This window comes from Macaca mulatta, chromosome 2 (genome assembly GCF_049350105.2).
Source record: "Macaca mulatta isolate MMU2019108-1 chromosome 2, T2T-MMU8v2.0, whole genome shotgun sequence".
NCBI classification, from domain to species: Eukaryota; Metazoa; Chordata; class Mammalia; order Primates; family Cercopithecidae; genus Macaca; species Macaca mulatta.
The window spans coordinates 108612162-108633775 of record NC_133407.1 but is presented as its reverse complement, the minus strand read 5'-3'; positions in this window follow the sequence as shown (position 1 = coordinate 108633775).

Here is a 21614-nt window from a genome sequence, read left to right as displayed (position 1 = left end):
CTTTGAGCTACAAGAAAGTAGGGCTAGTAATTTTGATGATACTAATTACAAGACAACAATGATACTAATTACAGCAACTAATTAACAAGAACTCACCAGGTGTTATCAACTCTCCTAAGAAGCTCCCATATGTTAAACATTCATTTCATTTTCATAATAATCTCAAAACTTATTTACTGTTAATATCCCCACTTTAGAAATAAATAAACCTGGCTGGGTGAGGTGGTTCATGCCTGTAATCCCAGCATTTTGGGAGGCTGAGGTGGGTAGATCACTTGAGGTTAGGAGTTTGAGACCAGCCTGGCCAACATGGTGCAACCCTGTCTCTAATAAAAATGCAAAACTTAGCTGGGCATGGTGGCGTGCACCTGTAATCCCAGCTACCTGGGAGACTGAGGCAGGAGAATTGCTTGAACCCCGGAGGCGGAGGTTTCAGCGGGCTGAGATCGTGCTGCTGCACAGTGAGCCGAGATCGAGTCACACTGCAGAGTGAGACTCTGTCCCAAAAAATAATAAATAAATAAATGAATAAACCAGTGCATACAGTAATTTGAACAAGGTCATAAAATTAGTATATGACAGAGCAAGAATTTCAACCCAGGTGTGCCTGCTTCTAAAATCATCTTAAATTTTGGAGACCTCTATTGACAAGGTATGAGCAAGAGTGTGAGTGCCAAAAAAGCAGGAACTTCCTTAAAAAAAAAAAAAATTCCTAGCGCACCAACCACAAAGTTTTGCACATCATAGGAACTTAAACATTTATCAAATTGAATGTTGCTCAATTTTCAACATTCAGGTCCATCTGAGTTCTTCCCTGGGACAGCCAAGCATTTTCAAGAGCTGCAGCTGCACTTACCTGAAGATTGTTCAATCAGGGAGGTGGTTAGGCTTTTCGGAGTTTGTTGCAAAATATCTGATAGGCAGGTTAGGCTTCATGTGTACTTAAGACAAAAGCATACAATTGTAGTACATGCTGATTTGTGATATTTCTGCTATATTGTACTGTAAAACCCACAATTTTTCAGATCTGAAGAGATTTATATGTGAGTTCTTGAGCTTTTTCACAGACTAATGACACTAAATCTATTCATATTGAAATGTCCTATTTTGAGAGGTTGATGAGTTTGTTCGGCTTCTTTTTTTCCACTGACTTGATGGACTTTTAGCAGTCTCTGGATGAGCCCAGCTAAGAGTCCAATTAGATCCCGAATGCAGTCTCAATGGGAACCCTGGTTTTAAGGTTTAGTTATTATTTTGATATTATTACAGAGGTTCATGGATAAAAGAGAGAAGTCAACAAAGATCTAGAAATAAGAAGTTTGGGGAGAAGGTGCATACTGGACTCCACCTTCACTATGGTGAGAACAGGGGCGATGAAAAGCATCTGAGATAAAGGCTTGGTGGAGGTCTCACCAAGAAGCTGATGGGAAGGTTAAACATGGCAGGGGTGGCAGAGTAGAATGGGAACTCTCTAAGTCCCAATGTGTATGCAGCAGGTCTGGGTTCCCTCCTGTGGTCCCTGTTGTGTTGTGACCCTGGCTTTTCAGAGGGTTGCAGCCCCAGTGATGGCACTTAGCTAACTTCTAGAGCTTCTAGACGCTATTGGGAAGGAAACAAAAATATCCTCTTAAAATGCTGGGGATTTTAGTTAAAGGTAAAAGGTCAAAACACAGGAGTTCATGCTGCCCCTCCTCTCTGCTTTTAGCAGTTCAAAATAGAGCTGAGACAGCCGGTGCCAGAGAATCCAGGAGCAGACTTCACTCTTCCCATCAATTTACCTTCCCACATTTTCCTGCTTGCAGATACTCTCTTCTTTGTCTTGTCCTTATATAAGATGTATGGCTCTTTGTTAAGATACTATTTCAACAAGGCCCCTAAACCACTGGCTTAAGAGAAAAATACTTTTTTTTTTTTTTTTTTTTGAGACAGAGTCTCGCTCTGTCACCCAGGCTGGAGTGCAGCGGCACCATCTTGGCTTGCTGAAAGCTCCGCCTCCCGGGTTCACGCCATTCTCCTGCCTCAGCCTCCCGAGTAGTTGGGACTACAGGCACCCACCACCGTGCCCAGCTAATTTTTTGTATTTTTAGTTGAGACGGGGTTTCAGCGTGTTAGCCAGGATGGTCTCAATCTCCTGACCTTGTGATCCACCTGCCTCAGCCCCCCCAAAGTGCTGGGATTACAGGTGTGAGCCACCGTACCTGGCTGAAAAATACTTTTGAACTGAGGCCTCTCCCATATGATGGATGTAACACACTTGAATAGACTTCTGTTTGGTTTTCTTTTGTTGATTTGACTTTTATTTTGGGGAGAATGTCTCAACTAAGAACCTTTCAAAAGAAGAAAAAACTTGTGTTTTCTCCCCTACAGTTGTTTAGGCTGCTCAGTCCCCATTGCACCCCTTCTGGAATCTTCACATTTCCTTTGGAAACTTCATCCTGTGACTCAATTAGTTGTTGGCTCAAGCAGAACTAATCCCGGTGGGCCAGTGACTCAAATGTGGTCACTGGGAATACTGCATCCCCCTGGCCACTTATTTGATTCAGGCTATGCACATGATCCAAGGTGGCCAATCAGACCTGAGCCAGGCCAATTGAAAAGCCAGTCCTAGGAATGTTATCAGAATAATTGTTGAAAAGACTCTTTTTCTGGTGATGTTTCTCAACTGGTAAAGCCAGCCGCTACTGTTAACCATTTTTGCCATCAGAGAGAAGAGGTTTAATGGTACCGTTTTAGGCATTGATCCCACCATTTGAGTCTGTAGCTATATGAGCCAATAAAGTCCCCTCTATGCTTAAGACAGCGTTTAAGTTTTATTTCTCTCACTTATACCTGAAAAATTCCCAATGTAGAAGCCAACCCCAGTCAATTAGTAGTGGCTGCCTGAAGCTCTGTGTTAAGGACTGTAAGGCTGCATCCTGGCTCAGTAGAAGAAATACTATGATTGATTAGCAGTGTTTGCCTCAGGCAAGGGATGAGAAACCAGTGGCATGTGTGCTTTGTATATGCCCTTCCTATGTTTGAAGTTCTTTCATTGCTGCTGGGCTTTGTGGAATAACTATCAGTTGGTTCATCTGTTAATAGTCATCTAGTCCAATTTCTATGGATGGTGTTCTGCACTGGGTGTTTGTGTCCCCTCAAAATTTATGCGTTGAAGCTCTAACCCCTAGTGTGGCCATGCTTGGAGAGTGCCTCTAAGAAAGTAATTAAAGTTAAATGAGGACATAAGAGTGGGGCCCAAATGCAATAGGATTAATGTTCTTATAGGAAGAGACACTAGAGAGCCTCCTATCCCCACCCTGCACTGAGAGAAGGTCACGTAATGACATATAGCAAGAAGGCAGCTGGTCTGCAAGCCAGGAAGAAAGCCCTCATCAGAGACCAACACTAGAATCTGGGAATTTAGCCTCCACAACTGTGAGAAAATAAAGTTCTGTTGTTTAAGCCACCCAGTAACTTGATATGGCAGCCAAAAGGAAAGTAATACAGATGGTAAAGCAAAATTATGACATACGGTGTGGGATATTTCTGTTGGTGTGCTCTGACTTTGTGATACAAATGGCCAATATCAGTCAGGACCCAGAGGCTCCTCCCATTTAATTAAAAGCTTCTACCAAAGACTGAGACATGTGCAGTCAGAGAAGCCATGATAGGGCACAGCCCCTTAGAGTCATTCATTATTCAGATCAAGGGTATATATGTATATATACATATGAAACATTACTTCCCCAACAACTATGAGGATGACATTTGGGAGTCTGGCCATTAAATTTCCTTTAAGCAATACTTTCACTTTTCTAGTCCTGAGCTTTCATGCGCAGGGACCTGAGGCCAGCATGCTTGACCGAGAGTGTGGACCGGGTTATACTCCTCCAAGCCTTCATCCCATTGACTGAAAAAAGCTTGTGGGTATAATCTGAGTAAATTCTTAAAAATAGAGTAAGTCTATTTTTTATCCACAGAGACCTTTGTAAGCCTTCTAAAGTTCCCTCTATTGCCTCCTTCCTTCTGTCCTTTGGTCAACAGCCCAGCCTCCACTGGTTACTCTCCACTTTCAGACTTGAAAGAACCATGGGGTTCCATGGGTGGCTACCAACAGGTAGTGAAGAAATGTGGGGATCAAAAATAAAATCAGACCGGGTGTGGTGGTTCACACCTGTAATTCCAGCACTTTGGGAGGCTGAGGCAGGTGGATCAGCTGAGGTCAAGAGTTCAAGACCAGCTTGGCCAACATGGTGAAATCCTGTCTCTACTAAAAATACAAAAATTAGCTGGGCATGGTGGCATGTGCCTGTAATCCCAGCTACTTGGGAGGCTGAGGCAGGAGAATTGCTTGAACCCAGGAGGAAAAGGTTGCAGTGAGCTGAGATTACGCCACTGCAGTCCAGACTGGGCAACAGAGCAAGACTCCATCTCAAAAAATAAAATAAAATAAAAATAAAATCAGATCAAGTTAGAAAAATTGTAAAAGCTTATTGTGCATGCAAAAGAACAGTTATCAAACTGGGAGATTTTGAACTAAAAGTAGTAAGAAGCCCTTCTTTCAGCAGTTACATCACAGTTTATAAAGTATAAAGAAGGAAGTATTTTTTACTTTTTTTTCTGATTGGCTGTTAAACATTAACATTCTTTTTAGGGCAAGTAGAGATTTTTAAGCTGATTTGTCTACAGCTGATTTCACTGTAGCATGCTGACAAGGATGTAAAGCTTATGTTTTGTGTTTCATTTATATTTACATCTATTGTTTAGGGGAAATCAGGATGACTTCAGTTTTGGCTATGCAGCTATGGATAGATGGTCTTGGGGTTTATCTAAATTGTGGCTTCCATTTTTATTTTTCTTTAGCAGCAGGAAGTAGCTCCCTGTTAGGTGAACGCTGACCAAGGAGAACAGGGGATGCTGAACCAAACGGATCAACCCACACTCCTTTCTCTGTTCCAGGGACTACACTGTAACAAGGGCAGCTCTCTTTAGTCATTATTTTGGAAAAGTCCCATGTGCTGAGTAGACACACCTGCTAAGCCACCCACTCTGCTGCTTCTCGGCTTGCCAGGCTGTGGTATCCAGTGTGGTAACATGTTGCGGTATGCTGTTTTGCATCTTTTCTTACCCCTTCCTCACTCTCACTAACCAGGCTTGGCACTTCTCAAGCAATTAGTGCCAGTTGTTTAGCCTCTGTTTCAGGCTCTGCTTTTGAGATCACTTAAGCTAAGAAATCCTTCTTCTTGATGTCTTTTCTAGGATTCACCCAGGTATTTGAGCAAGTTCAGGTTACTGAAATCCTTGTTCCTCCATGCAATTTATGCCCAATTATAGTAACAATTGCATTTGGCTAAAAAAATAAATAAATAAAAAGGGAAATGAGACAAGGAAAGATGCAAAGCAATACAAAAGTTTACTATCACTCACTGAAGCCTTTCCCTATAAGGTAGAAAGTTGTATTATACCATTTTGCAGGTGACAAAACTGAGACTCAGAGGTGCTTTTTAGTTTAGGTGATTGAACTGGAACTCTTACCCCATTTTCTGAATGCTCATTCCAGCACTGGTAGCTTTCAGGACCACATCTTAAATTCCTACTCTAGTAAGCCTCTGGGAAAAAGCAACAGGGTCACCTCACATATCATTAGTGTGTGCTTGGGCAGAACTCCAGGGGCTCTTACTGTTTATAAGTGAGACAGCTACCAGCCCCACTTATATTGAGACCATTTCCTTTCCTCCAAGAGTTGACTTTCTGCCTTGGGTCTTCTCAGTGGGGAAGATGGTGCTATGTCAACTGTTCATTTAGCAAGGGTCTCTCAGAGCAAGGGCCAGGGTGCTTGTAGGCTTGCAGAAGGGCTCACAAGCTGAAATCTGATTTTTTTTCCTCTCTGACAGCCATCTCTTCTTTGACAAAGAGATTAGCAAGCTGTCCTTTGTTGCTTCTCTTCTTCCTTGATTACATCATTTTGCTGTCAGCCATAGGCAAGAAAAGAAAGGCACCACTCTAGTCAGCCTGTCTGCTATTTATAGATGTTGCAGGTAAAGATTTCACTGGGGAGAGAGGCTTGCTTTGCATGGGAGTTTTTTTAACCCAGTGCTACTCAAAGGTTGGCCCAAACTAGCAGCATCAGCATCATCTGGGCATTTGTTTAAAATGCAGAATCTCAGGTCCCTCCTCTGACCCTGTAGACCAAAATCTCTGCTGGAGGAGCCCAGGGGTCTGTGCTTTAACAATCTCTCTGGGTGACACACATCTTCAATAAAGGTTAAGAATCTTTAAATGATTTTCTTCCTCCCCTCCTAAGTACAGGTATTGAACATTGGCTAAATTACCCAAGGGGCTTCATATGACAATTGGAGAGGCAGCATGTGGAGGAGAGAACAATGGGCTTTTGAATTTGGCAGAGTGGATTTCATTTTCTGTACTCCACTTGCACTGTGATCATGAACTGACCTTTCTGAGCCTCAGATTCCTTAATAATAACACAGAAGTAATTATCACTGCTTTCTAGGGTTATCATAAGGATTATATGAGATATTAATATGATAAGCCTTTGCTGCATGGTAGGAGCTCAATAAATTGTTGCCAAAGTAGTAATAGTAATCATGATGTCATCATCATCATCTTTAGTGTGAGTTTGGGGTGTGCTGTAAACACTTGATGTGCCTCTGGCTTCATGGTACCTTTTGAACACCATTGTTAACTTTGGGAAATAACCAGCTGTGATGGTTGGGTTTGTGTGTCCACTAGGCCAGGCTATATTACCCAGTTATTCAGTCAAACACTACCCCAGCTGTTGCTGTGGAGGAATTCTGCAGACATTGTTCATATCTACAATTACATAGAGGAGATCCTCTTGGATTATGTGGATGAGCCTCACCCAACCAGTTGAAAGGCCATAAGAGCAAAACTGAAGTTTCCTTGAGGAAGAAAAATTCCGCTGGTCCCAGTGGCTCACACCTGTAATCCCAGCACTTTGGGAGGCTGAGGCAGGCAGATCACTTGAGGCCAGTAGTTTGAGACCAGTCTGACCAACATGGAGAATCCCCATCTCTACTAAAAATACAAAATTAGCAGGGGTGGTGTGCTGAGACCAGCCCAGTCGGGGAGACCCTAACCTGGCGGTGCTAGAGGAATTAAAGACACACATGCAGAAATATAGAGGTGTGAAGTGGGAAATCAGGGGTCTCACAGCCTTCAGAGCTATCATAGCTACCATTAAATTACTCATTGTGACTGGTTGTCCTACTTTCCTCAGGTTTCGTTCCACCATCTGCGACAGCTTCCTGATCAGTCCCCAGGTGGGTGGCTGTGTTTCATGGGTGTTGCTCATGACAGTTGGGGTCTTCCTCAGCGTCAGCCTTAACATGGCTGCAACCGGGGTCCTCGGGTTTCTCCTGGAATCTCTTCCTCAGATAATTGCTCTGGAATTAGAACTTGTGCTCCCCATTGTTGTAATAAATCTCTCCCCCATAAATTTATAGGTACAGAAGTTATAATTGGTTGAATAGTCCCAGGTTGTCCATCGGGCCCTTCGCATTGCAAAATATAACTACTTTGATATACTTCAGGGGCTTTACCAACACTCTGCAGCAGAAGCATGTCCTTAAGGCACAGATCGCTCATGCTATTGTCTGTGGTTTAAGAATGCCTTTAAGCAGTTTTCCACCCTGGGTGGAATAAATAACTATGAGAAATTCCAGACCTGTGAGGATAAACTGTTCCCAGCTGCATTGGACAGCTTAATGAGAGACACCTTGCCCCACCAATCTGCTTTTGTCAGAACAGTATCCCCTCCTTCCCTGTTTGAAGAGGCTCTGCCTGCCTTGCTTGAGGTTCTCGAATGTCACACTCACAGAAGTTACTTGGCTTGGGAAAGTCAAATCTCTGCAGGTTCCCTTCACCCCTGCCACCGTCACTGTCTTTTGACCTATAAGCAAAATCAGACCCCAGCAGTCACAGGAGCCAAATACAAAGTCTGTCCTGGGAAGAAGGGGCATCTATATTAAAAGAATTGCAAGAACTTGCAAATCTGTGCCAGAAAGAAGCATAGAGGAATGCATGTTTAATGTGTTTAAAATGGATTCTAAAGATTCTAGACCAAGGAGGAGGGAACATAATTTAGTTAGGGCTGAATTTATCAGTAGAAGAAATGCTCTGGCCAGAGAGATTCTGTGTTTAATATACTATCTTGAGCTGATGGTTGCAGTTCTAATTACTCTTTCTAATTGATTAGTTCAGTTAATCCTGAATCCAGTGGCAACCAACATAAAATTAAGTTTCAGAAATTCTATGACATAATGTAGAATAGTGGGTCTCAAACCTAGCTACACATTAGGATCACCTAAGCTTTTCAAAATACTGATGCCAAGGTCTCACCCCAGACCAATTAAATCAGAATATCCATGGACAGGGCCTGAGCAGCGGTATCTTTTCAAAACTCCCCAGGTGATTAAAATATGTATCCAATGTGTAATGCAGAGGAATGAGATAAATGTAGAACTAGATTAATTCTATGAGATCCACTTACCCTTCCCTAACTATGTCTCTGGAAAGGGCCCTGAAGATATGCTCTTTGCCAAATATTGAGAATTACATTGATAGGGAAATAAACAATCTTTGAGAGGTGCTGTTGTAGCTCTTACATACAGGTGGGGTGTGCTAGTGGGAGAGACTGCATTAAAATGAGTTCCTTAACATGGGAGCAGGGCAGGAGGAAGGGGTGAAAGGATACAGAGATGGCTGCGCCAAGAGGTGGCGCCCAGCTTCCAGAAGATGCTTCAGGGTCACAGCAATCAGCAGAGAAGCTGAGGCGGCACTCAGAATACCCTAACCCAGAGCTTTTTGGAGTAGCTAATTGAGCACGGGGTTCTTAGGACTACAATAGATTGGCCTCTACCTATGGTCCTACTTGATCCTTATAACCATAAACCTCTAGTTTGGTCAGTTAGAGCTTAACTTGAGGCACCAGAACAGTTCCCAGATCTGAGTTATTTAAAATACTCAAGGCCCCTTGATAATATGATAATATCAGAAGTATGTACATTAAATCTTACACATAGCCTGGGAGAAACTGCCTTCTTCCAATGGCCCTGGAAGCTCAGCGAGAGAGCTGCGAAGCCCCATAATCTGCTCTTGTTGGGAAGTATCCCTTCCTCCCTGTTTAAAGAGGCTCTTCTTGCCTTGCTTGAGGCCCTGTAATGATATCACTCAGAGAAGTTACTTTTATGGGAAAATCTGCATCTCATCAAGCTCCCCTCAAGCCCCACTATCACTAAATTCCCAGAATGACTCATGGCCACAGATCAGGGTAACTGTACTTAGGGAAAGAAAGATAATCAGATCACTTAAGAAGAATTGAACATCTTTTCTGAGAGACACAGCACTCCACTATGGTCTTTTGGGACCAGAAATCATTAGTCCACCTTAGTCAGCCCACTGACATCTTAAACACTCATATCCTAGCACATAGTGCCTCACTTCTCAGTTCCTGAGTGTATAGCTGGACTAGACATATTCAACAAGAAGCAGAACCTTGACTCTGACCGTATAGTAGAATACTGACTCTATGACCTCAGACTAAAGGCAATTATAGTAGACAGAGCCATGAGGGAGCCCCTGGAGCTTCTCTTCCATTCCAAAACTATAAACCAAAAAAACCATGCATCCATGAGGAAATTGGTTAATATTAACTAAAAATTAATATTTAAGATATTCAAAGATGTGGAAGATGTAGGAGTGTTGAGTTCAATCATATCCCTCCATTTAACTAATCAATTTCAACCTGTGAAGATAAAAGATGGATGTTGAATAACAAAAACAAATTATCGTAAGCTTAATTAAGGGCAGACCACAACTGTAATTTAATTACTGTTTAAATATAGATCTTTATTTCAGCAAATAAACATAGTCTCTGGAACTGTGGCTACTCATCTGTAAAAAAAAAAAAAATTCTTTATTCTACTAAGCAGAGAAAAACTGCAAGCAGTTTGTTTCCACTTGACAGGAACAGTAGTATATCTTCACCATTTTGACTTTGGGCTATGTCAACTCTCACTCTGATCCAAAATTTGTTCTACAAGAATCTTGCTAATTTCAACATCCCGCAAGATATCATATGTTACATTGATGATATCATGCTTACAGAATCCAAACAGCAGGAAGTAGCAGGCATTCTAGAGTCCTTGGCAAGACACATGGATGCCAGAAAGTGAGAAATAAATCCCATGAACATACTAACTCTTGACACCTTGGTGAAGTTTCTGGGTATACAGTGATCTGGGAAATAATGTAATGATTCCTTTAAAATGAAAGACAAATAGTTGTACCCAATACTAAGAAAAGGACACAGTAAGTTGTGTGCGGTGGCTCATACCTGCAATTTCAGCATTTTGGGAGGTCTAGGTGGGCAGATCACTTAAGCCCAGGAGTTTAAGACCAGCCTAGGCAACATGGTGAAACCCCATCTCTAAAGAAAAATACAAAAAATTAGTCAGGCATGGTGGCACATGCCTGTAGTTCCAGCTATCCAGGATGCTGAGATGGGAGGATCACCTGAGTCTAGGAGGTTGAGGCTACACTGAGCTGTTATTGAGCTACTACTACATTTCAGCCTGGGTGACAGAGCAAGACCCAGTCTCAAAACAAACAGAAACAACAACAACAACAACAAACCAGGGGTGAGGATGCACAATGCTCATTGGGCTTATTTGTTTTTAAGAGGAAACACATGCTACAATTGAATGTGTTATTCCAACTTATTAACCAAGTCACTCAAAAGACTACCAGCTTTGCATAGGGCCCAGGGTAACAGTCAGCTCTGGCTAGGCCAGGTTGTGGTGCAAGACGCTCTTCCTCTTGGAGCTAATAACCCAGAAGATCCATTAGTGTTCACACTGTGTATGGCAGACTGAGATGCTAGGTGAAGCATATAGCAAGCACCCATAGGATAATTACAGTGCACACTCAAGAGTTTAAGAGAGGAACCAAGTCATCCTCACAAACAGCTGTTTCCTTTTTGAGAGAGAGAGAAAAAAAAAAAACTCTTGGTTTGCTTCTGAGCTTTAGTAGAGGCTGACTGCATGATCAAAGGATACCAAGTGGCCATGAGATCTAAACTTTCCATGAATAACTGAATATTATCTGATATGCTAAGTCATAAAATCAGGCAAAGTGGAAGTAGTACATATGGGATGGGTGTGAGCAGTTTTGAAACCACTGATGAGTTGCACGGGTAGGATGTTCACATTCTCCAGTGCACCTTCTCTAGTTGAGTGGCCACCTCTCCTTCAACCCACACCCTGGGCCTCATAGGAAGTTCCTGTGACCATTGACTGAGGAGATAGATGGTCAAGTGTAGCTTATAGATGGCTTTCCACTTTCTGCAAGTTTATATAAACTCATCCAGATACAACTTTAAAAGGCAGTAAGAAGGGGAAAACTGCCAGAGGGAAGAACTTTTGAGTTATCTACTTTTTCTGGAAGGAAAGATGGCCAGAGGAATGGAATTATTATGATTCATGGGCTATGGCTAATGGTTTGGCTAATTGGTCAGAAATTTGGATCCAACAATATTGGAGGATTGGCATCAGAAAATGTGAGGAAGAGGTATGTGAGGTCTCTTAGAATGTATTCAAAGTGTATGATAATATGGAGTCTCATGTGAATATTCAGAAAGAGGACTCTTCTATGGGGTATCCTCTAAAAAATGAGATGGACAATCTGACAATGGATATTAATTACCTCTGCCATTCCACTGGACTCTTGAACAAAATGGCAATAATAGCACCTACAGAGGTTATACACGGGCTCAATAACAGGGACTCCCCTCACCATACTGATCTGCCATAACCGTTTCCCCAGTTTGCCAGCAGCAAAGATCATTGTTGAGCACCTCTATGGCACCTATATCAGGAGAATAGCATTACCTGATGGCAGATTGCTTACATACTTTCAGAGTATACGTGATAATTTAATACATTAGTATAATCTGTGAAGATCAAATCAGTGTAATTGGGATATCCATCACCTTAAATATTTGTCTTTTATTTATTTGAACGTTTAAAAAATTGAATTATTCTTTTCTAGCTATTTTGAAACATACAAATTATTGTAAACTATAGTCACCCTACTGATCTATCAAATATTAGATCATGTTTCTTCTATCGAACTGTATATTTGTGCCCATTAATCAACCTCTCTTTATTCCCCGCTCCCCCATATTCTTCCTGGCTTCTGGTAGCCATGGATGTACTCTGTCTTCATGGGATCCACCTTTTTAGCTCCCACATGTGTGGGAACATGCAATATTTGTCTTTATGTGCTTGGCTTATTTCACTTAACATAATGATCTCCAGTTCTATCCATGTTGCTGCAAATGACAGGATTTCATTCTTTTTTATGGCTCAACATATTCCATTGTGCATATGTTCTACATTTTCTTTATCTATTCATCCATTGATGAGCACTTAGGCTGATTCTATATTTTGGCTATTGTGAACAGGACTGCAATAAGCATGGGAGTGCAGATTTCTCTTTGATATACTGATTTACACCCTGTAGTAGAGTTGCTGGATAATATGACAGTTCTATTTTTAGTTTTTAAAGGAACTTTCATACAATTTTCCATGGTGGCTGTACTAATTTATAATACATTCCCATCAATAGCACACAAGAGTTCCCTTTTCTCTACATTCTTGCCAGCATTTCCTATTCCCTGTGTTTTGATAAAGACCATTTAAACTGAGGTGAAATGATATCTCATTGTGGTTTTTATTTGCATTTCCCTGATGATTAGTGATGTTGAGCATTTTTTTCATATACCTGTTGGCCATTTGTATGTTTGATTTTGAGAAATGTCTGTTCAGATCTTTTGCCCATTTTTAAATTAAAAAAAATGTTTTGGCCGGGTGCAGTGGCTGACGCTTGTAATCCCAGCACTTTGAGAGGCTGAGGCGGGCGGATCACGAGGTCAAGACATCGAGACCATCCTGGCCAGCATGGTGAAACCCTGTCTCTACTAAAGATATAAAAAATTAGCCAGGCATGGTGGCAAGCGCCTGTAATCCCAGCTACTTGGGAGGCTGAGGCAGGAGAATCGCTTGAACCCGGGAGGTGGAGGTTGCAGTGAGCAGAGATAGCACCATTGCATTCCAGCCTGGGCAAAAAGAGCGAAACTCCATCTCAAAAAAAAAAAAAAAAATTTTTTTTTTTTTGGGCTATTGAGTTGCTTGAGATTCTATATTCTGGTTATTAATATCTTTGTCAGATGGATAGTTTGCAAATATTTTCTTCTATTTTAAGGATTGTCTCTTCACTTTGTTGATTGTTTCCTTTGCTGTGAAGAAGGTTTTTGGCTCAATGTAATCCCATTTGTCTATTTTTGTTTTGGTTACCTGTGCTTTTGAGGTCTTACACAAAATATATTTGACTAGACTGGTGTCCTGGAATGTTTCCCCCATGTTTTACTTTAGTAGTTTTATGGTTTCAGGTCTTAGATTTAAGTCTTTAATCCATTTTGATATGATTTTGTATATGATGAGGGATAAGGGCCTAGTTTTATTCTTCTACATATGGATATCCAGTTTTTCCAGCACCACTTATTGAAGAGACTGCCCTTCCCTTGTTGGATGTTCTTGGTGCCTTTATCAAAAATGAGTTGACTGTAAATAGTGGACTTATATCTGGGTTTTTTATTCTGTTTCATTGGTGTATGTGTTTGTTTTCATATCAGTACCGTGCTGATTTCGTTACTATAGTTTTGTAATATAATTTGAAGTCAAATAGTGTGATGCCTTCAGCTTTGTTCTTTTTGCTCAGGATTACTTTGACTATTCAGGGTCTTTTGTCATTTCATATAAATTTTAGGATTTTTTTTTCATTTCTGTGAAGAATGTCCTTGGTATTTTGATAGATATTTAATTAAATCTGTAAATTTCTTTGGGTAGTATTGTCATTTTAACAACATTAATTATTACAATCCATGAACATGGAATGTCTTTCCATTTTTGGTGCCCTTTTCTGTATTTTTCATCAGTGTTTTACAGTTTTCCATGTATAGAACTTGCATTTCTTTGGTTAAGTTGGTTCCTAGGCATTTTATATTATTTGCATTTATATATTATTGTAAATGGAATTGCTTTCTTGATTTCTTTTTCATATTGTTTGTTCTTGGTGTACGTAAATTCTACTGATTTTTGTGTGTTGATTTTTTGTCCTGCAAATTTACTGAATTTATTTATCAGTTCTAACAGTTTTTTTGGTGGGATCTTTAGATTTTTCTGAACATAAGATCATGTCATCTGTGAACAAGGCTAATCTGACTTCTTCCTTAGCAATTTAGATGCCCTTTATTTCTTCCTCTTGTGTAATTGCTCTGGCCAGGACTTCCAGTATTATGTTGAATAAAAGTGATGAGAATGTGCATCCTTGTCTTATTCCAGATCTTAGAGAAAAGGCTTTCAGTTTTTTCCTGTTGAACATGACATTATGACTCATGTGTTTGTCATAAATGGCCTTTTTTGAGGTATGTTCCCTTTGATGAGAACTTTTATCATAAAGGGATATTGAATGTTATCAAATGTTTTTTCAGCACCTATTGAAATAATCATATCATTTTTGTTCTTGATTCTGCTAATGTGATGTATCAATTTGTTGACTTGGATGTGTCGAACCATCCTTGAATCTCTGAGATGAATCCCTCTTGATCATGGTGAATGATATTTTTAATGTGTCATTCAGTTTTGTTAGTATTTTGTTGAGGATTTTGGCAACTGTGTTCATCAGGAATATTGCCCTGTAGTTTTCTTTTTTTTTTTGTCATGTCCTTGCCTGGTTTTGGTGTCAGGGTAATGCTGTCCTCATAGAAAAAGTTTGGGAGTATCTCTCATCTTCAGTTTTTTTTTTTAAGAGATAAAGTAGAATTGGTTTTACTTCTTGAAATGTTTGGTAGAATTCAACAATGAAGCCATCAGGTAGGTCCTGAGCTTTTCTATGACGGGATACTTTTTCTTATGGCTTTGATCTTGTTGCTCATTGTTGGTTTGTTGAGGTTTTCTATTTCTTCATGGTTCAATCTTGGTTGGCTGTATGCGTCCAGGAATTTATTCATTTCTTCTAGGTTTTTCCATTTGTTGGTGTATAGTTGTTCATAATAGTCTGTAATGAGTCTTTGTACATCTGTGGTCCCATTTTTTATATTTCCTTTTTCACTTCTGATTTTATTTATTTGGGTCTTATCTTTTTTTCTTAGTTATTCTAGCTAACGGTTTATCAATTTTGATTTTTTTTCCCAAAAACCCAACTTTTCATTTTGTTGATCTCCCATATTTTTTAGTCTCAATTTCATTTATTTTTGCTCTGATCTTAACTATTGATTTCCTTCTGCTAATTTTGGGTTTAGTTTGTTCTTGCTTTTCTAGTTCCTTGAGGTATATCATTAGATTGCTTATTTGAAGTCTTTCTACCTTTTTGATATAGGCACTTAAACTTCCCTATTAGTACTGTTTTTGTTGTATCCTATAGATTTTGGTATGTTACATTTCCATTTTCATTTGTCTCAATATTTGTTTTCATTTCCTTCTTAATTTCTTAATTGACCCATTTGTCACTCGGGAGCATGCTGTTTAACTTCCATGTGTTTATGTAGTTGCTAATGCTACTCTTATTACTGATTTCTAGTTCTATTCCATTGTGGTCAGAAAATATACTTTACATAATTTCTCTTTTCCAAATTTGTTCAGGCTTGTTTTGTGGCCTAAGATGGAGGCTATTCTGGAGAATGTTCCATGTGTTGATGAAAAGAATTTGTATTCTGTACCAGTTAGATGGAATGTTCTGTAAATGTCAATTAGGCCTATTAGGTCTAGTGTACAGGTTGACACTGGTGTTTTTTTTTTTGTTTTTCTGTCTCAATGATCTGTTCATTATCAAGAGTGGAGTTTTAAAGTCCTCTACTCATATTGTATTGCAGTCTCTCTCCTTTTAGAGCTCCTTTTACATTAGTGTTTGCTTTATATTTTTGGGAGTTCCAGTGTTGGGTGCACAGATATTTACACTTGTTATATTCTCGCACTGACTGATCCCTTTATCATCGTATAGTGACCTTATTTGTCTCTTTTTACAGTCTTTGATTTGTAGTCTAATTTTATCTAATTATAGCTACTCCTGCTCTTTTTGTGTTTCCAATTCCATGGAATATATTTTTCCACCCCTTCACTTTCAGTCTATGAATACCTTTATAGATGAAGTGAGTGTTTTGTAGGCAGTATACAGTTGGATCTTGTTTATTTATCCATTTGACTACTCTATGCCTTTTAACTGGAGAATTGAGGCCACTTACATTCAGTGTTATTACTGACAAGTAAGGACTTACTATTACCATTTTGTTGCTTGTTTTCTGGCTGTTTTGTAACTCTTCTCCTTTCTTACTGTCTTCCTTTGTGGTTAAGTGATTTGCTCTGGTAGTATGTTTTAATTCATTGCTTTTTTTTTCTTTTTTTCTCTCCTCCTCCCTAATTCATTGCTTTTTATTTTTAGTAAATCTTTTACAGATTTTTGCATTGCGGCTTACAAAAGACATCTTATTACAAGTTATTTTAGAGGGATAATGACTTATTTTAGGTCATAAAGAAAATAATATAAACTAACAAAGAAAAACGGGGAGAAACTACACTTTAATTCCATCCCCACTTTTTAACTCTATGTTGTCTCAATTTACATACTTTTATATTATCTGTCTCTTAGGTTGCCATAGGTATTATTTTCTTAGATAGATTTGTCTTTTGGGCTTCATAGTAGAGTTGTGAGGAAATTGTACCCAACAATTACAGCATTGGAGTATTCTGGGTTTTTCCATGGACTTAATTTTATCATTGGGCTTTATGCCTTCAAATGTTTTCTTTTTGTGCATTAGTCTGTTTTCCTTTCAGACTGAAGAACTTCCTTTAGCATTGCTTGTAAGACAGGTCTGGTGTTGGTGAATTCTGTCAGCTTCTGTTTGTCTAAGAAGACTTTATGTCTCCATCATATTTGAAGGATATCTTTGGTGAATACAGTATTCTTGGAGAGCAGAGTTGTTTTTTTTTTTCTTTCCAGGACTTTGAAAATGTCATTCCACTCCCTGCTGGCTTGTATGGTTTCTGTTGAGAAGTCTATTGTCAGGTGAATTTGAGTTCCTTTATATGTTATTTTCCTCTTTCTATTGCTACTCTTAGGATCTTCTGTTTGTCCTTGACCTTTGAGAGTTTAAATATTATATGTTTGAGTTAGTTTTATTTGGGTCAAATCTATTTAATGTTCTCTGTCCTTACTGTACCTGGATATTTTTTATCTTTTTCAAGTTTTGGAAACTTCTTCTTTGAATAAGCTTTATACCTCTTTCTTTTGCTCAATGTCCTCTTGAATACCAATAATGTTTAGATTTGGTCTTTCGAGTCATTTTCTGTATCTGTCAGTCTTCATCTTTTTTCATTCTTTTTTCATGTTTGCCCTTTGACTAGGTATTTTCCAGTAGCCTGTCTTCAGGCTCCCTGATTCTTTCCTCTGCTTGATCCATTCTGCTATTGAGAGTCTCTAATGAATTTTTCAGTTTTGCAAATGTATTTCTCAGTTCCAAGATTTCTATTTGATGCTTTAGTTATTTCAATATTTTTGTTAAATTTCTATGATAAATTTCTGAATTGCTTTTCTGTGTTATCTTGGAGATTACTGAGTTTCCTTAAAATGTCTATTTTGAATTCTTGGTCAGATAATTTGCATATTGCCATCTTGTTAGCATCAGTCACTGGTTCCTTGCTTTGTCTGTTTGAGGAGGTCACAGTTTGCTGTGTGCTGTCGTTTCTTGTGGATGTATATCCATTCTTTGGGTTGAAGGATTAGTTATTTATTTTAGTCTTATCTGTCTGATTGGCTTTGGATTTTATCAGATATGTTTGCTTAAAGAGTCTTTGTAATTTACCTGTGGATTTTATTTTTTTCCTGCTAGGTTGCTGCTAGGTTGCTGCCTCCTTTTGACACTAAATGGTACCTTAAGCCTAGATTTGCCTAGGTTCTAGTAAACAATCAGAGTGATGCCTGTCCCAAAGGGGGTATCTCAGTAGTGTGGGAAGGCTGCCTAGAGTTTTATGCCTAGAGGACCTGTGGAATGAACCTTCTACAGCATGGTGCTGCTGAACAGCCACTCTGATTTGGCATCCTCTTTGGCCAAGTTAAAAAGAGTTTCCAGGGCTGGGGATGGTAGTCCTGTCTCCCCACTTCATCTCCAGCTATTTCAGGGATATTTCTCCCTTCAGGCACTTGTGATGCTTCTCATGGGTTGAGGCACGGACAGGTCTACTCCCAGGGAACCAAGATAGTGGAGAAACTGGGGTCCACCTTGATCTCACTTTTTCCAGTGCAGGAACCATAAGTGAAGGAGAAATGTTTTATGTGCTTGGTGCTGAGCAGATTAGAGGAAGAAGCATCGCAGATATGGACATCTAAATCTCTTACCATCTGCTGGGAGTTTTTTCACTTCTCTCTGGCCCCAGAAACTGGCTCATCCTTATATTTGAGTTCTGGGATATTATTGTTGATGAGCTTGGTGCTATATATTTGTTTTTTGGTTTTATATGGAGGAGTAAAGCCAGCTTGCTTTACACCACAATTTTGGAACCAAAAGTTGAAAGGTTTTTCTCCCCTTCCATCTTGAAGGGAGCAAGGATTTGTCCTCAGGCAATAATAATCCACTCTGGATATGAATTTGCCTTCCATGGCTGTCACGTTTCATTCAGTAACATCTGCAGTAGACTTACTGAATGCTTTACTTCACCATAGTAATACCCCATGCCACATTGCATCTCAGCAAGAACTTATTTTAGAATAAAAGAAGTGAGGGGGAGGCTGAGATGGGCAGATCACGAGGTCAGGAGATCAAGACCATCTTGGCTAACATGGTGAAACCCCGTCTCTACTAAAAAATACTAAAAAAAGCTAGCCGGGCGAGGTGGCGGGCGCCTGTAGTCCCAGTTAATGTAGTCCCAGCTACTCGGGAGGCTGAGGCAGGAGAATGGTGTAAACCCGGGAGGCGGAGCTTGCAGTGAGCTGAGATCCGGCCACTGCACTCCAGCCTGGGCAACAGAGCGAGACTCCGTCTCAAAAAAAAAAAAAAAAAAAAAAGAAGTGAGGAAATATGGCAATATGAAAAAATATGGCATTCACAGGTTTTAAAGAAGGTTAGAATATTTAATGAAGACTCAGTAACAGCATTCACTGAGAGAAAACTTCTTGTGAGGTTGGGCTGCTATCCTATACAATGAGCCCATGATTTGAATTAGAAACTAGTATATGACTCTGGGTCTCCCACAGGCCAAATAAACCAGTCTAGGGAACAGTAGGTAGAAGTGAGATGGTATCTCTCACTAGTACACATTAGCATTTGCAAATGCTTCATTTCCTATTTGTATTGGTTATTCTGTATTCATTCTCCCACATTCATTCTTCCACTTTTCCACTCTGCTTTAGCTCTGAAGACTGTCTCACTTGGGCTGCCATGCTGACTCATTTCTCTTTGGATCAGCCAATGACAGTACCAGCAGGTAAGCAGAGAGCAGAGGAGAGAGAGAGAGCTCAGGGTATTTCTTCTCTATTTCCTCCCTGCTTCAGCCTTGCATCTTTGTCAGGGGCTACCTTTTTCCATAGCTCTAGCTGCTGCTGGGCAATTTCACCCCAGCTCTGCTCTCACTAGACTGAGGTCACACTATTTCCTCTCCTACTCCTAGACACGGTAATGGCTTCCTGCTGTTTATTAGTCTCTGGGTGCCTCAACATCCATTGTTAGTGTCTTTAACCCTGCCCGCATCTCTTAGTGGTCCCTCAGTAAAGTCTCTACATTTAAATACAATGAATTGAATTCCGTTTCCTGCTAGGATACATTATTTCTACAATTCTGTGTTCTGCTGACTTTAAGTGCTAGTACCCAAGAGAGGAGACAAAAGAATAGTTTTATTGTATTGAAAACTGAGGCTGCCATCTGTCCATTTCAATACTTTCATGCCACTTGATGAACAGGCTAGAGGCAGGCTGCAGTGACAGGTGCTATTTTATAATAGGGCCTGGGAGCAATTCCACCTACACCACAGGGAGATAACACCTTGTTGTTTTAGGTCCAGTGTTTAAAAAACATACACTAATGGAAGAGTTTACTAATCCCATTCAAGGAGGACCACCAAGAACTTAGATTTTTCAAAAATCAGTTTGGGGTAGCTCATTGGATAAAGAACTCTGTTCAGCTGAGGTGCCCCTAAAGGGAAGGGAGCTATGGAATAGATTTTAGAAGAAGGATGTCATAAACATCAACTAAGGCTATGTGAATGTGTTGGGCAGAAACAAAGGCTGAAGTAGCTATTTATATTTTCTACCAAGTATGTATTTTAGTTCTTTTTGTTACTTTACCTATTCCCCTACTGTTTTTTATGATTTATTCCATGGGTAATAGACTATCAGAATGGGATTACAATGGACTCAGAGAAGAAATACGTATCACCCAGAGGTAATCTGGCCTTAGAGCCTGATGCAGTACCTGATGATAGTTTGAACTGACTACCTGACCTCTAGACTCCCTGTTATATAGAATATGATTCTTCCTTATTCTTTAAGCTGCCTGAACTCAGATAGTTACTGATAGTCAAACACGTCTTAACTGATACACATATGCTCCATTAAGTAAATGCAGTTAAGTCAATTACACTTGGGACAGTGCTTGGCACATGGGATCCTTCTCACTGTGAATTCTGGGATATGGTTGTAACTGTCTGTTCCACAATGGGAGAAGTCAGTGGGGGCTGCAGTGCTCAGGGAGGTTTCATGGAGGTGGAGGTCAGGTGTGATGTTCAGCCTGGTCACAGGGAATAGTCATGTTCTAATCAGAGTCTAATCATGTTCTAATCAGAGTCTGTTGGGCAGACCTCTGATTAGAGCCATGGCAATTGTACAACAAAGGCAGACTGACCTGAATGAAGGGCAAGACAGCAATCTTCGGCATGTGTCTCTATGAAAGGGGCTGTGGGTAGTCGGAGCTCAATGTGGAAGGGGAAAGAAGGAATTAGTCAGGTTATGCCTTTGCTTCTTCTTTAGTCATGAGGAATGATCCCTGCATGGAAGAATCAGAAGTAAAACAAGAATGAGTTACTACCATATGTGGTTTCCCTCTGCCCTTGGGATACATAGAAAATAATGTTTTGCTATGAACTAATGACTGGACCATTTTGGCCTTCAAGAGATGGTGGCAGCAGTAGATACAGTTGCTGTCTCATCAGTGTCTCTTTATCAGGCCACCACATCCATCCCCCATCTGCAGTGCATGCCAGCTGCTAATGACACAGCTGTTTCCTTCTCCAGAGACTTCCTTCTCCAGAGCCACCTCATCCTGAAAAGCCGGGGAGATTATGTCCTCCCCTAAGGGGAGCCCACAGCCACAGTCAGAGTGATGACTGACATGGGAACCGAAAGGTCAAAGGGCTTCCCTCCAGTTGGGACAACTTCTGCATGTGAGCTCCCCATGGGATCAGGCTGAGCTAGACTGCAGCTGAAGCTACATGTTTGCCCAGCTTCTTCCCTGCCCCATTCTAACTCTCTCAGTCCCTTACAGGTTTTGCCTA